Source organism: Pinus tabuliformis, chromosome 9, assembly GCF_031772625.1.
Source record: "Pinus tabuliformis cultivar Carrire ecotype Pingquan chromosome 9, CPIR1, whole genome shotgun sequence".
In the NCBI taxonomy this organism is placed as follows: domain Eukaryota; kingdom Viridiplantae; phylum Streptophyta; class Pinopsida; order Pinales; family Pinaceae; genus Pinus; species Pinus tabuliformis.
Genome location: NC_142307.1, coordinates 640156012 through 640175525, shown reverse-complemented (window position 1 = coordinate 640175525; position 19514 = coordinate 640156012).

The window sequence follows — 19514 nt, the reverse complement described above, 5'->3', positions numbered from 1 at the left end:
ACCAATGGAAGCCAATAGATCGATGAAAACAATATGAACAAGAAGAAGATAAATCAATTGCACATAACACAAGATGTATTTGGGGAAAGCCACTGCTCAAAAACCTGCTATCTGTATTGCATATATCGGAAATATGAGTGAAGATACAAAGCTTATTCTCACTAGAATAATTCCGCACAAGTATGCTTAACTCTCTCAGCTCACAAGCTAGCTCTTGGCCAACACTTAGCCAATTCTATTGCTCTCCAAGCCCCTAATCTCTTGCGTAATTCCTAGGATGAATAGCCCGTATTTAAAGGGAATTCATGCTTCAAAAACTGCGCAATCCAAACATAGGATCAATCTTTGATGCATGCATGATATTTACACTCCAGTAAATAATACAACTGATAGTACACTGTCCCTGCACTCTAGTATCAACTGGGTCTTTCTTAGAATCAACATGCATGAGTTTCTGATGAGGGAATCTTCAGTTAACTAGAGTGACACCTGTGGATGCACTAATGCACCAACAGAGTGTTAACTCTCTATTAGTTCCACAAACTGTTTGGAACTAATTTAACTGAACTTAACTCAGTAAACTGAGTGATCTAATTTCTAACTCAATTTAAACTCATACTGGACCCCTAAAACTTAGGGAGAACATATACATGACTACAGAAAGACTTCCAACTTGAAATTCCTAAGCTAATTAAGTTAATTAAACTTAATTAACTATTTACAAGTTGTTATGAGAATAGAATTCAATTTTAATCTTAGTTTAATTCAAGGACAAATTAAACTAGAATTTATTGTTGCTATTTCTCAACACTCCATCTCAACAAGAAAGGGATTATCAACTACCCCGATCTTGTCTCTATGAAACTTGAATTTACATCTTGAAAATGCCTTTGTCAAAATGTCAGCATCTTTCTCCTTCGTGGGAATGTACTCTAACAACATAATCCTCCTTAATACACAATCTTGAGATGATGATATCATATATCAATATGCTTGGACCGATCATGAAAAACTGGATTTTCAAAGTTTAATACAACTATGATTATCATAGTAAATCACAGTTGGATCCATCTGCTGACCGAACAAACCAACCAATATCTTCCTCATCCATATGACCTCACATGTTGCCTCACTCGCAACCATGTACTTTGCCTTTGTCGAACTGAGTGCAACTGATCTATGTTTCCTAATGTATCAAGAAACTGTCGCTGACCCAATACTAAAGATCCTTCCTGATTTTCTCTTCTTATCGGATGGACTCCCTACCCAATCTGCATCGGTGAAGCCTTGAAGCTTCACTCCCTCTTCCCGTTTGTACCATAATCCATACTGAGAAGTGCCCCTAAGGTATCTCAACACATGCTTTGCCACCTTCCAATACATCTTTTTAGGCCTAACCATCGCTTGACTAAGCTAGTTAACTACATAGCACATATCCGGTCGTGTGCTAACCAAGTACATGAGTGAACCCACAAGCTTCCTTTAAACAATAGATTCCACTACTTCCTTTGGAGTAGCATCCTCCTTCCTCTAGTTACCTGCTAGAGGAGTCTTCATGGGTTTGCTGCTCTCCATGCAGAATCTCCTGAGTATCTCATTGGCATACATGCCTTGAGACACAAACAACTTCCCATCTCCCTGCCATACCTCCATGCCAAGAAAGTAATGGATGAGCCCCATGTCCTTCATCTCAAACTCTCTTGCAAGGTCCTCCTTGCAAGACTTGATCAACTGATCATCACCTGTCAGTATGAGATCATCAACATAAAGTACAATGATCAACAATTTACCTTCCACCACTATGTGGTACAGGTTCACATCTGCTTCACTCTTTGTGAAGCCCAACTTGGTGAAGTAGCTATCTATTGTGGTGTACCAAGCATGGGGTGCTTGCTTCAGCCCATACAATGCTCTCTTAAGCCGACACACATGCGACTCACTGTCAATGGTCTCGAAATCTTCAGGCTGCTCTTTGTACACCTCTTCCTCAATCATGCCATTAAGGAAGCCTGTCTTTACATCCATATGATGTATCTTTAAACCCATCTGTGCTGATAGTGCCAATATAGGTATGATTGACGAATACCTTGCAACAAGAGCAAAGGTATCATCATAGTCAATCCCCTTTACCTATGAAAAGCCACGGGCCACAAATCTAGCCTTATGGTTCTCCACACTACCATTTGTAGCTTGCTTTACCCTGTAAAGCCAACGAGAGCTCACCAGTAAGATGTCCTCCGGTCTCAGGACCACATCCCAAACACTGTTACGAACTATAGGCTCATACTCCTCCACCATGGCATCAACCTAAACCAGCTATTGCACTGCTTCCTTAAAGGAAGATGACTCTGTCACAACACATTTTCCCATAAGAGCCATATATCCAGTGTACTTCTCAAGTGACCTCCTCTGCCTACGTTGAGAAGTGGGTGCTCCCACATTCTCCCGTGCATCATCCAAAAATCTATCATCCTCTCCGGTGTGCTTTCTTCCCTCTCTGGAAGACTTTGCCTGGGTGGATGTCTCCACTCTTGGATGCTTTGCATGTGGCTACTCCACATCAATCTAAGGCTCCTCAACCTTAGGAGATAAAAATCTCCTCGTCCGCATGTAGCTCAAGCTCCCTCTCAAGGGAAACTCGCATGGCCTTCTCCTCATCGAATCTTACATCCTTGTGAACCACTGTCATCCTGTTGGTCGGAAAGTACACCTGATAGTTGTAGGTTCAAGCTTCTTCCATGCATCTTTGGTCACATGGAAATATACCGATGACCCAAAAATCCTGAAGTGACCAAAATCTGGCCTCTTATTGGAATAAGCCTCCTCCATTGTCTTCATCTCAAGTATACGATGTGGACTACAGTTATAAACATAAACCGTTGTGTTGCATGCCCCAACCCGCAAGTGTAGTGGTAGGCCCTGATCATGCATCATCGCCCTTGCTGCCCCTACTATTCTTCTGTTCTTCCTCTCAGCCACCCCATTCTGCTGAGGGTTATGGGGTGCCGTCAACTCCCATTTAATCCCTTCCGCTGCACAAAAGTTCTTAAACTCGTTTGAGACATAATCACCACCATTATAAATCCGTAAAGCTTTAAGCTTCTTGCCCTACTCTTTCTCCATCAATGCTTTAAACTCACAAAAAATTGTGAAAGTTTGACCCTTTTTTTACATGAAAAATATCCAACATTTTCGAGAAAAGTCATCAACAAATATAACAAAATACTTGTGTTTGGCCATGGATGCTATCATGAATGGTCCACACACATTTGAATGGACTCGCTCTAGAATAACCTCTACTCCGCTGTCTCTATTGTGAAAGGAAGACTTGGTGTATTTTCCCAAAGTACACCCCTTGCATGTATCAACTTGCTCAAGCGTACCTTTGGGAAGACCGATAGAGATCTGTTGCAATATCTTCAAAGCCCCATGATGCAAGTGGTCCAATCGTCTGTACCACAACTTGCCGACGTCTCGGCTCTGCACCCTTTCTGCTTTTGTGCTCAAAGCATCACACTCTTCTATCTCCAACTTATCGAGATTCTTCACCTGAATCCCTATCTTCTTTACTTGACTTGTGGCTATGTGTCGAAGGAATGCCTTTCCTTTCGAGAAGATATGATCTGTAAACTGTAGTGGATATTCCACTGGACAATTCGCCACAACATATTTGATAATATTATATTAAAAATGTGAGATTCTAACTAGTACAGTTTTATTTAATTTCTAGATCTGTAAAATTAACTATAATTAGTGCATGCATGTAAAAGTAAATCAAGAATAAAAGTAGAGAACGGAAAAATAAGCTCACACACACATAATACACAAGATATGCTCTTTGGGAAACCCTTTCGGGAGAAAACCTAGCTGGAAGGTAAGGCCACTTCGCTCTCTTTCTCTATCTGCAGATACAAAGAAGTAATGTTTGTGGCCCATGGATGCTACAATGCACAAATCCTCTCTGTTTTCTTTACCTCCTATCTCTCCTGGATATATTTTCTCAACTATGGAACAAAATTCTCTCGAAAGAATGGAATGCCTCTTCCTCCTAGTGGCCCGGTTATAACACAACCCGATAGCCTACTAGTGGTTAAGTTTGACTACATCAACTCTTAACTAGAGTTACAAAATAGACTCTTCTAGAGTCTTTTACATCACAAACATGTGGCTATCCCCCTTTCCATGAATAATGGGGGCTAACACGGCATCCTCCTGAACTATAGGTGTGAAAACAAGAAGGTGAACTTCCGAGTGACATAACTTTTGCATACAGACTCCGATTGACGTGATTCTTGCGTTGTTGGGAAGATATGTGTGTGTAGAATAGAAAATACGATTGCTACAATCAAGCGGAAAAGTTTTACCCCCAAAAAACGTTGTTTGATGCGTCAAAATGCTCCCAAAAGTTTTAGACCCCGTTTCACCAAACTGGGTCCCACCGGTAAAAATGGTCTCATGAGTTGATTCCTCCACTGTTTCCACTCCAAATTCATCAAGATGGATGACAGACAATATAATGATCCAATTTGGATCACACCTCTCCAAATTGGGAGGCTTTTGGTCCCAAAAAACTTTTACTGAATGAGGTGAGGAAAATTTTCCTCCACCTTCTCTCTAGCATGCCATTTAGCTTTGCCCGGAAGTTGTCCCTTCAACCCAATCTTCCAAAGGTCTTGTTGCCCTTGTCTTATAGTTTTGGACATCTTTTGCAAAATTTTATCTTCTGTCAACTCTACCTGAGCATCTGGTGCAAAATCCCCCATAGAAGGTAGGACCTGTTCCTCTTCCTCATCTAGCATGGAATGCTCATAGAGTTTCAAATTCTCTACATTTACAACTGAGTAAATGCGCATATATGGTGGTAAACTAAGTCGATAGGAATTATCACCCACCTTTTCTAGTATCTCAAAGGGACCATACCTTAGAGCCTCAGTTTTCTTAACAGGCCCCTGCAACCTCTCCTTGTTCAACTGTAGCCATACTCTCTCTCACCTTGAATGATTTATTTGTTTTGTGCTGATCATGCATGACCTTATACTTCACCTGTGACTTCTGTAGTTTTTCCTGTACCTGTAGATGGATCTACCTGATCTTCTCTATAAATTTTTTATCCCTCAAAGCATCTCTTGTAATGTTTTCTTTCACTCCTCCTTGCTGCCCATATGCAATAATCAAAGATGAAGGTGGCAAATATCCAAAACAAGTTTCAAATGGGGACTTTCCTGTAGAAGTGTGGACCGCTCTATAATATAAGAATGTTGTATATATACCATATTTTCATCCTAGGTGTTCGAATGCTTTTGGTTGTAACCCCTCAGAAGCTGCGCCAAAATCTTGTTGACTACTTCTGTCTGCCCATCTGTCTGTGGATGGAATGTTGTAGATCTCTTCAACTTCATGTCCATCCTCTCCCACAATGTAGTTTAGAATGCACTGATAAATCTTGTATCCCTATCTGAAATGATGCTCCTTGGTATCCGAAAGTGTACCAAGACTTGTCCAAAGAACAAGTTTGTTGCTTCTTGTCTGCTGATGGTCCTTTTACATGGCATCAAAACACACATCTTACTGAACTTCTCAAATACCACGAAAAGGTAGTCATGTCCTTTCCTGGTTGTCAGTAAACCTCCCACATAGTCCATGGAAATGCTTTCCCAAGGACGAGTAGGTACAGGTAAGGGATGATACAGACCCTGTTTCTTATTGCTAGGCTTGCTGGTACAACAAAGCATGCATCCTCTTATGAACCTAGTTACTTGTTCTTGAACCTTGGGCCAATACACATACCTCTGCAAGTTAGCCACGATCTTCCCTACACCAAAGTGCCCTGCAACTTGGAGGTGTGAGTCTCTCTAATCAGATGCAAACACTCACCTTTCAGAACACATAGCTTATCCAACCTGTAGAGTAACCCATCCTGGAGATGGTGGTCAATGGTGATGTCACCATTGTGCACATGACTCTAACTTTGCAACTGCTGATACACCTCCTTGAAGTCCTCATGTTCTGAATATGCCTCTCTGTATGCATCATGTGTGAATGGATCCATGTGCATAAGAGTCCCCAAAGCTGTAATCTCTGATGTGGGTGGCCTTGAAAGCCTATCAACCAACCTGTTTTTGCTTCCCTTCTTATACTTGATCACCAAATGAAATTGCTATAAAACCCCATCCACTTGTAATGCCTCATCTGTTGTAGTTTATTCTGGGCCTACAGGTACTATAACAGCTAGTGATCCGTGTGGATTATTGTCTCCTTTCCCATTAGATAATGCTTCCAGGTCTTCACATCTTGCACCATGGAATAGAGCTCCTTATCGTAGGTAGGGTAGTTAAGAACTGCTCCATGAAATACTTTAGAATGGTAGCAAACAAGCCTTCCTCCTTGCATCAAGACAACTCCCATAACATACCCAGTCGCATTTGTCTCCACTTCAAAGAGCCCTTGAAAGTTTGGTAATGACAGAACTGGTGCTTCACTGATCTTATTCTTTAACTCATCAAAAGCCTTCTGCTGCCCTTTTCCCCATTGAAAACTCTTGCTACTTGTTGTTATGGCATGGAGCGGTGCTACTACCGCCGAAAACAAGGCTATGAATTTCCTTAGGTACTGTGTTGCTCCAATGAAACTCCTAACCTCAGTAAAATTAGTAGGCACCAACCATTTTATGATAACATCTATCTTGGAATGATCTATCTTCAATTATCCTCCACCAATCACATATCCCAAATACACCAAAGGTTGCTGCACAAACTCGCACCTCTTGAGATTTGCTACAGCTGGTGCTTCTTCAATGTTTCCAGCTCCTGCGTCAAATGTGTAATATGCTCCTCCCCGGTAGCGCTATATATTAGTATATCATCCAAATAGAAAATAATAAATGAATCTATAAAAGGGCGCAGTGCATTATTCATTAATCTCATAAATGTAGCTGGTGCATTACATAGGCCAAATGGCATAACTAACCACTCATACAAACCCTGCCTAGTTTTGAAGGTGGTCTTCCATGTATCTTCTTCTTTGAATCAAACCTGGTGATATCCATATTTCAAGTCTAGCTTGGTGAAATAATTTTCTTGCTGCAACTGATTTAGCAAATTGTCTATCCTAGTTAGGGGGTATCTGTTCTTGAGCGTGATTTTATTCAACACCCTGTAATCTATACACATCCTCCAAGTCTGGCACAATGATGATGGGTGACCCACATGGTGATGTACTCGGTTGAATGACACCTTATTCCAACAACTACTGCAACTGTTTCTTCACCTCACACTATTCCAACAACTAGTGCAATTATTTCTTCACCTCACTTGCTTCTATAACAGACTACTTGTACAACACAATATTTGGAAATGGGGAGTCTCACAATAGCTGGATCTCATGCTCCACTTCTCTCTTAGGGGGCATCCATTTAGGCTCTCAGAACACGTCCTTGTATGCCTGTAAAAACTCCTTCAATTGATGTTTTTGTTTCTTAGCACACCCCTCTAAGGATTCCTTGCCTCTTATTGACTTCTCTATAGACTGATTTTCCCTTAAAAACAATAAAACATACTTCTTGTTGGAACTGATCAATTTATTGGCTTGGTTGGAACTTACCAGCGAAATTTTCGACTTGCCTTTATGCGCATTGATGATGAATGATTTTCTATACTTGATGAGCTGGTATTGGTTAGCTCTCCTCATGAATATTGCATCACGCATGTACATGTATGTACTTCGAAACACGACTCCATATACATCAAGGGGAACCACATCTAGATCTACTTCATTAATAAAATCAACACTGATAGTAAATCTAATTTTACACTATTTTGTTACTTTTAGCTCTGCATCCTTATATACCCATCCCAATGGATATGGGTTTGGATGATCACGAACTTCTAGCCCCAACTTCTTGACTAGATTTGCTGCAATGAGATTTGCTTGCGATCTTGAGTCAAACAGAGCATCAATCTTCGTCTTCTTGACCTGTATCTTTACATGGAAGAGTTTGGTCATTTCTTTCTCTTCCTGTTGTTGAAGGCTACTCAGATTCACCTCCTTCTGCACTGACATACATATGATCTTCTCATCCACATCCGAGCTTCTTTCAACTTGGTTGCTCGAATCAGTGGCCATGAGATTCTTCTTCTTATTATATTTCTTCTTGTTCTTCAGGTTTAGCTCTGGATGCAATTTCTAGCACTTCTCCTCTATATGGCCATCAATGTTGCAGTGGTTTCTAGGATATTTGCATTGGTGTGTTTTGGCTGCCATCTTTTTATCTTTTCCCACTTTTTGCTTCTTCTTCCCCTCCTTATAAGCGTCTTGTTGCTAATTTTGCTTCGATCCATTTGATTGTGCTCTTTTTAGGCCTATGTTCTCCAAGTACTGTGCCTGTACAAGCCTCGTCCATCATTTTGAGCTTGAACAACATCACTTTCTAACACAGATGGCGGTGTGGACCCCCCAAATACTTGAGGAGTACATCTGGGTTCTTTGGAGATATACCCAACATTATAGCCATCTTTCTGAATTCTGTGGTGTACTCCTGCACACTTTGGCCCGACTTTTGCCTAAAGTAATGCCATCACATCCATTGGTCTCCCACATACCCAATGGGATAAAAATATGACTTAATGAGGGTTTTGAAATCATCCCACTTAGTCACTGGAGGTTCTCCCTCCAACCTCAGGGTTTCTGTGTGGCTCTCTCACCAAGGCAGTGCCAACTCTTTGTGAGTGTTAGAAGAGAAAGACTCACCATATCATCCTCGACAACCGTGATTCCAACACTTCCAAGTTCATCACGACTTTGAGCGAACTTGGTCAAGTAGTTTGGAATCGTGTAGCCTTTCTCCATTTTGATTTTTCGAAGTTTGTCCTTTAGTGCCAATTTCCTTTTGTCACTGTTGTTCTGATACAAGTTCATCAATGTTTTCCACATAGAATACATAGTTTCCTTCCCAAGGAGACTCGAGACAATGTGGTCTCGAACTCACTCAAGTATTATCCTCCTCACCTTCGCCACACACTTCTTCCATTCAGCCAAATTCTGTGCATCCGATGCTGCTGGATTATGAATTTCTTGATCAGCAAATTCCTTCAAGCCATTATCCTCTAGCACAACCTCCATTCTATCCCTTTAGGATATAAAATTCGAGCTGCTTTCCAAGACATATTCGAGCCGCAAACCGTAGAATGCCATCTTCTGATCTTGAAGTATGTATTGCAAATTTGAATTTCACCTGTAACCCAAAACTCAAAACTTCGAAATCTCCTATAGTATACTATTCTCAACTCCGATACCATGTAGATTCACATGCTCATGCAATTTGCTAAAGCACATGACAAAAATCTACTTCTACTTTCAACCGGTGAAAGCCAATAGATCGATGAAAACAATATGAACAAGAAGAAAATAAATTAATGGCACATAACACAAGATGTATATGGAGAAAGCCACCGCTCAAAACCCCGCTATCTATATTGCATATATCATAAATATGAGTGAAGATACAAAACTTGTTCTCACTAGAATAATTCCACACAAGTATGCTCAACTCTCTCAACTCACAAGCTAACTCTTGGCCAACACTTAGCCAATTCTGCAGTTCTCCAAGCCCCTAATCTCTTGCGTAATTCTTAGGATGAATAGCCTGTATTTAAAGGGAATTCATGCTTCCAAAACTATGCAATCCAAACATAGGATCAATCTCTGATGCATGCATGATATTTACACTCTAGTAAATAATACAACTGATAGTACACTGTCCCTGCACTCTAGTTTCAACTGGGTCTTTCTCAGAATCAACATGCATGAGTTTCTAATGAGCGAATCTTCAGTTAACTAGAGTGATACTTGAGGATGCACTAGTGCACCAACAGACTATTAATTCTCTTTAGTTCCACAAACAGTATGGAAATAATTTAACTGAATTTAACTCAGTAAACTAAGTGATCTAATTTCCAACTCAATTTAAACTCATAATGGACCCCTAAAACTTAGGGAAAACATATACATGACTAAAAAAGACTTCAAACTTGAAATTCTTAAGCTAATTAAATTAATTAAATATTTACAAATTGCTATGAAAATATAATTTGATTTTAATTCTCAATTTAATTCACAAACAAATTAAATTGGAATTTTTTATTGCCATTTCTCAACCATTAACATTTTTTATTCTTTATTTAATCATGGACGTAAATAAACCACAATTTTATAAATTAATCCACTTAATTTTTAGAAGGAATTCACTTCATACAATACCATGAATAAAAAATGTACTCCATCGACTTAAAATGTCATCCAATCCCCTCGATAAATTCTAAGACACTCTAGTCGACATAAAATATAATATGTTGGAGAAAAATTATTAATATACACAACCGATAACAATAACATAAAGTGCTATTATTTATACCCAAAAGTTCATATTGTACAATATCGATAAGAAAATGTAAAGGTAAGTGTCCTTTGAATTAAATATATTTCAATGTACGATATGATCAACTACAAGTCAAAATGCTCCAATGTACTTGAATCAAAAATCAAAAGTTACGTAAATTATAATTAATACCATCAACTACAAGTCAAAATGCTCCAAAGTACTTGAATACTAGGTCAAACGTTACGTAAATATAATTGATAAGAGTACAATTTAACTTATTTATTTATTTATTATTTATAGGTTAATTTTATTTAAAATTTACTAGGAATGTGTTGAATTGGCGAGTTTGAGATATATAGTTTATATAATTTCAGTATTTTAAAACATATATCGGTATTTTGGCCCATTTTAAGACGATCTATATTATGAGTTTTTTAGAAAATGATTAAAATAAATATAAATGTGATTTGCTAAAAATAAGGTGGTCTAAGCAATAGAAGCTAACTACTAAGGAGACAAAATCATAATATGTAATCAAGCAGTGGGATCTGAATCTGTGGCAACAACCTGAATGGGGTCTTTATTATCTCCAACAGTGCCCACCATTGAAGGATGTATACTGAGGTGCTGCTCAATGTGCTCCATCTGTTGATCCAAGTCCTTCATATATCAAACACCATATTGATATAAAATGCATAAAATATATTCTTTATCAATTTCTTTTATCATTTTATTGTAATAAATATATAATATTTATTTTTAAAAATATGCTAAATTGTAATTAACATGTAGTTTAACTAATAGATGAAATGACTCATTTTCAGGCTATTTTTTTGGTCAATATTGCCCAGAATCCAATAGATATTTTAATAATCATGAGTTTAAATTGTTTATTATGCAAAGTTTGAATGCCTTAGGAGGTTTTTAATGTGTTGAATCCATTTATGCATTGAAAAGTGCATTTTAAATAACAAAAAATCACAAACTCGCTTCAAATTGTATTATTGAATTCTAGCCAAAAAAACCATTTCATCTATTGGTTAGATTGTGCCTTGTAATTAAAGGTAATATTTAATTTTATGGACGAAATTAAAGGTAAATGTTAGTAAAAAGTACATAAATTTATGAAAGGTAACTTTAATAATGATCATAAAGGATATTGGCTTTCATATAAATGCGATTTAAATTGAAATTGTCTTTTGATTTTAAAATAAAACCTAAAATTACTTTTGATTGATTAATAATTCCCTTTTTTTTAAAGTTAATCACAAAAGACCCCATAAATATGGCAAGAGTGAAAATATACCCTTTTATAAACCAACAATTAATTGTTCGAAATAATATAATTTTATTTATATAACATTGATATATCAACCTATATTTTAAATAATAATTTATTATATGGGGGGACTGGGTGGGTGGGTTAGTGTTTTGCCCTAGAGGAATAATTGAAGGACAATATGCATGGCAAGAAGTTCTTTCCCAAAATTTAATAGAGGCATGTGCTCTTATCTAGGGCATTATCCTAGCTCGTACATGCCATCTTGGGTGTCTTCTTGTTCTAAGGGACTCATTTATTATCTTGAGACATACAATTTGGAGCTTGATGTAGGATTTGATTAGTGTAGACGCGCGATAGGAGGACCCACCAGGACAACTCATCCCGATCCCTTCATCCTGAAAGGTTTTAAATGAGAGCAAAGAAGATCGACGAGATGATAAGTGTCGGGACACGACAACAACACAATTGGGCAGCGACAATCATTTGAGAAGTAGAAAGGAGGGCACACATGACATGTAATCCCGCAAGGTAGACCCAGAAGGAAAATGAAGGTGCAATAAAGGAGCATCAGGATAAAAGAGTCGGGGGCCAAGTTTTAGCACCAGGATGAGGTTCTATGCAACATGACGACCAAAGGCGCAGAGTGTTTGCTAAGCCCTTAGGGCTTAAGGTGAAATATGGCGGCATGGGGGTTATTGGTGGCATAATTGGCAATTTGGCCAAATATAACAAATCCTCTAAAAATAAGCATGAACGAGTTTGCAGCATATTAGAAAACATGGATAAATTAAGAGGAAACTTTGGCAGTTTGGCGATTCGCCAGATTTGGAAAGTCTAGCTAAAACCAGTAAAATTCTAGAATAGCAAAACATTACAGTTAAGCTCAATTTTTCTTGCAGAAATAGGTAAGAAGTGAATGAAAACTTGGAGAACACATTTAGATAATTTCACAAGATCTAGATAAAGACAAAATAAAAGATTCATGCAAGGATTAAAGTGCAAGTTAATTAAAAAGCAAAGAAGTTAATTTTATCAGTTAAAATTCTTTATAAGTAGAATCAATTGAGCAAGTTTGTGAGAATAATGGTAGCAATGTGTGAGTTGGGTTAAATTGATGTTGCTGGTGTGGATGGTGGATTTACCACACTCAGAGATTACTGAAGGTGTTTTTGGCGAGTGATCGAAGAGACATATTTAATTGTTTATGAAAAAGGATTTTCCTTCTTGATTTGAGTATGGGAATTATATGAAAGATGAATCATTGAGGTGAAGCAAGTTGTATCTTACAGATAAGGGGTTGTAGCTCGTTCTAGTAGTTTCTAATAAATGGTTAGTGGTTGAATCTCTTTTCAGTTGTATCTAATAAATTATGGAGTAGTAGTTCCTATTGGTTGTAACTAGAGAATTTTGTAACAAGAAGTTGTAGCTTGCCTTGTGAAGGAATTGAATAAAAGTTTGAAGAATTTGTGTGTTCCTTTGTGATTACTTATGCTATTTCTTTTCACGCTCATCTAAGTAAATTGTTGAAGTATTTATTGATGTCCCAATATCATTACAAGTGAAAATAAATTGTTAAAATTCCTACAATATTGATTCACCCCCCCCCCCCCTCTCAATATTGTTCCGGTTTGTAACAAGAAGCCATTCTTAGTAGAATTAAACTTTGGTTGAAAAAAATGAACTGCAAGATTGAATGGTTCCATGATCCGGATTTAGACAGGAACACAATAGATTACAGAGATAACCATAAACACAGAGATGCGATAACCATAAATACAGAGATGCAGCGGAAATAATACTTCATTTCATTAATGGAAAATACTGAAATATGCTTACAAACAGAAATGGAAAGAAACCAGCTAGGGCGATGGTAGCTTATCTCTGAGAAGAGATGTGGCAGCTACATGCCTCTGAACTGTTCCGAACTGTGTTACAATGAGGCTCGAAGGCCTATTTATTATTGAGAAATAATGTAAAACCCTTAACATTCCGAAATCTAACCCTAGAAGATGAAACGCCAAATTGTGGGCCCCGTTTGGGTAAATTGGTACATCAATTTCCCGGGGTCGTAACTTTGGCATACGATCTCCGTTTGACGCGTACGATAGCTCGTTAGAAAGATCTATCCGAGTACTACCACTTTGGGATGCAACATGGGTCGATGGACCCATGTTGCCCCAGATTCCCAAAAAACCGTCGTTTAGGGCCTCAAAACGGCTCCGGAAGTTCAGGACCCGAAAAACTGCTAAAAATAGTAAGTTGTGCTACAATTAAGGAAACTGAAAATGCTGAGAAAGACAATGGTGGGGGTCCAGGTGGACTTGGCAGGTGGCCACCAATATCCACCTGGATCATTCCTCCCCCCTTAGGAAGCAATGGTCCCCATTGCGTTGAGCTCCTCCATGAGATGAGGAAACTTCTGTTGAACTTGTTCCCTGGTGAGCCACTTGCCCTGCTGAAGGAGTTGGCCTGCTTTGATAACTCGATACAGTTGGATATTCTGTTGGCGAGTGTTCTTGATCTGTGTGTCCATGATCCGATCAGTTGCAGCTTGTTCCATGCAATCTGGATTTAATTCTGTGGGTTTGAGCTGTTCTGCAATGTCGGATGTGTCTAGCAATGGTGGAAAGTATGGCCGAAGGTGGTCCACATTGAACACTGGGTGCAGGCCAAGGAATGGGGGAATGCTGAGCTCAAATGCATTGTCTCCCATAGCCTTAGTAATGGTGTAAGGACCATATCGGAGTGGTCTCAATTTCCGATAGGCTCCAGTAAGGCGTTCCTTTTGCAAATGCAACCAGACTTTGTCGCCCACCTGAAACTTGTGTGGCACCCGGTGTTGATCATGTCGTTGCTTGTACTTGGCATTTGATTTCTCAAGAATGTCATGGACCTGCTGGCGAATATGTTGGATGCGCTCAATGAAGCTGGTGGCCTTATCTGTTTCGGACTGGACATGAGCTGAATTCATGTGAGTAGCTGCAAGGGGCATGGCCACATCAATGGGGCATAGTGGCTGGAATCCAAAACCCACCTGAAAAGGGCTATGGCCAGTGGAGCTGTGAAGAGCTCGGTTGTAGCTATGCTGAACATAGGGGAGGCTCTCGTCCCATGTGCGTGGATGCTTTGAGTTATACATGCGCAGAATGTGCACAATCATCCTGTTGACAACCTCTGTCTGACCATCAGTTTGAGGATGGAAGGCTGTGGACTTCGTGAGTTTGGTGTCCAGCATTGACCAGAGACTGGACCAAAATGTGCTGAGAAACCGACTGTCCCGATCTGAGATGATAGACTGTGGGATCCCAAAGTGCACCCACACTCGTTCAAAGAAGAGTTTAGCAGTGGCTTCTGCTGTGATATTCTTCTTGCAGGCCATCATAATGGCCATCTTCGAGAACCTGTCGACGAACACAAAAACACAGTCATTTCCATCCTTAGTGGAAGGAAGGCCTGACATGTAATCCATGGAGATGGATTCCCAAGGTCGACTAGGGGTAGGCAACGGGGTATCGAGGTCGTGCTTCTTAATGGTCGGTTTGGCAATGGCACAGGCAGTACATGATCGAATGTACTTCCCAACATCCTGTCGAAGATTCGGCCAATAGAAATAATTTTGCAGTACTGCCACTGTTTTCTCGACCCCGAAATGCCCAACAGCCCGACTGTAGTGTGCTTCCCAAATCATCTTGGCACGCTCGCTTGAAGGAACACAAAGGTGACCGAGGTGGCATAATAGGGCGTCCTGGAGGTGAAAATTTGCAACATGCCGACCCTCCAAGAGTGTCTGGTATGTGTGGCTGAATTTTGGGTCACTTTTGTAGAGAAGTGGCCAATCAGAAGTCTCGTGCGCACAAGAGTTGAGCACGGTGGTTAGCGCCATGATCGGTGGCCGACTGAGGCAATCTGCAACATTATTGGTGCTGCCCTTTTTATACTTGATATTCAAGTGAAACTGTTGCAGGTATGTAGACCACTTCTGATGGCGATCATTCTGCAATTTCCCTTGGGTCTGTATGAACTGCAGAGGTCGATGGTCTGTGTGGATGACCGTTTCCTTCCCCAAAATGTAATGCTTCCATTGTCGGCAGGCCTGTACAATGGAATACATCTCTTTATCATAAGTGGGGTACTTCCGGACTGTGTCTGAAAGTGTTTCACTGTGATATGCCACTGGATGTCCATGTTGAGTAAGGATTGCCCCAATAGCATAGTCAGAGGCATCTGTCTCGACCTCAAATGGTTGTTGTAAATCTGGTAACGCGAGCACTGGTGCCGTGCAGAGGCGATCCTTCAACTCCCTGAATGCCTTCTGTTGAGATTCAGACCAAAAGAATTTTGCTTTCACCCTGCCCTTGGTGACTTGACTCAAGGGCCAAGAAATATGAGAAAACCCCAACACAAACCTGCGGTAGAAGTTGGCAAGACCTAGAAAGCTGCGGAGCTCTGTTAGAGTGGTTGGAGAGGGCCAATCCCGAATGACTTGGATCTTGGCTGGATCGACATGCACCCCCTGCTCATTAATGATGTATCCCAGATACTGAACCTGGGTCATGCCAAAAGTGCATTTCTCCAAATTGTCCCATAGCTTGTGTTGCCGCAGTGTTTGGAGAACCTGTCGGATGTGGTGGAGGTGCTCTTCCCAACTCTGGCTGAAGATCAGAATGTCATCCAAGTATACTACTAAAAGGAGTTGGTGAATGGCCGCAAGATGTCATCCATTAGCCTCATAAAGGTTGCAGGAGCATTCGTCAATCCGAAAGGCATGACCAACCATTCGAAGAGGCCCTCCTTGGATTTGAAGGCAGTCTTCCACACATCGGAGGGTTCGATTGGTACCTGGTGATATCCTGACTTCAGATCGATCTTGCTGAAATATTTCGCCCCCTTTAGTTGGTCTAGGAGGTCATCAATCCGCGGGATCGGGTACCTATTACGGACAGTGATCTTGTTCAGCGCCCGATAGTTAATACAGACTCTCCACGTCCCATCCTTCTTCTGTACCAACACGATCGGGCTCCCACAAGGCGATGAACTCGGACGGATGTGACCTTTCTGCAGGAGCTCCTGAATCTGCCTCTTGATTTCATTGTTCTCCAGAACGGAGCGCCGATAAATTGGTCCATTGGGTAGCGGCGCACCTGGGGTCAGATCGATGGAGTGCTTGACTTGACAGTGCAGAGGAACCCCTGCCGGGGAGGTGAAGATGTCCTCGTACTCCTCCACAACCTTGTCCATCTGTAGTTGTCATGCAGAGGGACCCCGTTTGGAGGCCGTGACCACTGTCTTCTTCTTTCCTTGAGGGCGTATCATCAAGAAAACAAATTTCCTTATTTTGGAAATGATCTTACTGCATTGTTTTGCAGTAATCAAAGAGATGGCGGCAGGTGGTGCTACCTCTGGTATCTTGAACAACTTATTTCCCAGTGTAATAATAACAGCACGGGGCCTTGATTCATACACAGCATGTCGCTTCCACAAGTATGGTTGTCCTAGTAATACATCACAAACTTCAAGGGGAGCAATGTCACACAATACCTCATCCGTGAAGGGCTTGATGTTGTATGGAAGGCGACACTCCTGGCTCACGCGAAGATCTCGTCCTTGGTGAAGCCACCCAATGGTGTATGGTTGTGGATGTGCTGTGGTCGGTAAGCCCAACCGCTTCACGACCTCTGCCGAAATGAGGTTCTTTTGACTCCCGCTATCAACAATGAACTGTATCGGGGAGCCCTTTACCCACATCTGGGAGTGGAAGAGACGCTCCTCCTCCTCTGGATCTTCGGGTTCATTTTTCTGGATCTTTACGGTAGCAACAGTGGCGCTGGGATCCGCATCAATGATCTGCTTCCCTTTTTCATACCCCTTGTCGGGTTCTGACTCAGAGTCGGAACATGCATCTGATTCTGAAACCTTTAGCTCAGCCACCAGTGACTGCTTGGCCCGACACTCACTTGTGTTGTGAGTGGAGCTCTTATGGAACTCGCACCATTTTCCAATGTCCTTTCTCGGCTTCGCGGCGCTGTTCTTTGCTTGCAGCTTCGGTTGGTTGTCTTGGGCTGTCCCGCCTTGGCTTTGTCCTTTGTTCTATGGTTTAGGGGCACCTTTCCCCTGCTTTGGATTCGTAGATCCAAAGTCTCGCTTCTTTTGTTTAAACTTCTGCTCGACCTTGACGGCATATCGGTATGCTGCGCCGAGCGAGGGGATGTTTAGGAATTGTATTTCTTCCTGGATGTACATGTGCAGGCAGCCACGGTATTTGAGTATCAAATGTTGCTCTGAATCCTTGATACCAAACTTTGTGCGAAGGGTATGGAAAAGATTGGTGAACTCCGGCACGTCTTGGTCCCTTCCCTGCCGCAGCGTGGTCCACTTTATGTATTCATCCTCATAGCTTCCGACAGGGTAGTACTGCTCCTTGATGGCATCCCGAAACGAATCCCAGGTGGGTGCGGCTGAAAATAGTGAGCCAGTACTTTCATCCTTCTGCTCGCAGTAGGTTTCCCACCTGTCCTTGACGTGGGGGGCTACTTTGAGAAGAGCAAAAACAATCTTTTCCCGACTCGAAAATTCATGAACAGAAAAATAACCCTCTAGCAGATTTAACCATTTATCTACGGCATCTGCGTCTATCTGACCCTCGAATATGGGGATTTCAAAATTAACTTGTACCTTAAAGGGTGTGGCGTTTCCAGAGTAGCTGCTGGAAGCCGATGCGTTGCTTCTGGGTAGTCGCTGAAGGATCTGGGCAAAGCTGTCCATCATCGCGTTCCGTTGTCGCTCGAGGGCTTCTTCGAGCAAGATTTTGATGGGATCTCCTGCCCCCTCGTCTTTCTTCTCGTCCGCCATGGGAGGCCGTCGGGATTTGCGAGGTTGGTCTTGCAAAGGTTCGACCAGTTCAAGCCCTAACTCCTTATATCTCGACCTCGTTGGGGACATGCAAAGAGAAACAGAGAAAAAGCAGACCGCTCCGATACCACTGATCCAGATTTAGACAGGAACGCAATAGATTACAGAGATAACCATAAACACAGAGATGCGATAACCATAAATACAGAGATGCAGCGGAAATAATACTTCATTTCATTAATGGAAAATACTGAAATATGCTTACAAACAGAAATGGAAAGAAACCAGCTAGGGCGATGGTAGCTTATCTCTGAGAAGAGATGTGGCGGCTACATGCCTCTGAACTGTTCCGAACTGTGTTACAATGAGGCTCGAAGGCCTATTTATTATTGAGAAACAATGTAAAACCCTTAACATTCCGAAATCTAACCCTAGAAGATGAAACGCCAAATTGTGGGCCCCGTTTGGGTAAATTGGTACATCAATTTCCCGGGGTCGTAACTTTGGCATACGATCTCCGTTTGACGCGTACGATAGCTCGTTAGAAAGATCTATCCGAGTACTACCACTTTGGGAGGCAACATGGGTCCATGGACCCATGTTGCCCTAGATTCCCAAAAAAACGTCGTTTAGGGCCTCAAAACGGCTCCAGAAGTTCAGGACCCGAAAAACTGCTAAAAATAGTAAGTTGTGCTACAATTAAGGAAACTGAAAATGCTGAGAAAGACAATGGTGGGGGTCCAGGTGGACTTGGCAGGTGGCCACCAATATCCACCTGGATCATTCCATGTGCAATAACATAATAACAAAATCATTGACTCCCGAGCCATTTTGGATACCTAATTATGAAAAAAAGAATAGGTTTTAGTTAATGGGAAATGAATTACTCCCTACCACCTCATTGTAATAATGTGGGTTGTGGAAGGTGTTACTGATGCCTTGAATTCGATTCTTAATGCTTGGAAAGAAATTAGGGGTCATGGAAAAATGCCATTTTCAAGAAACTTA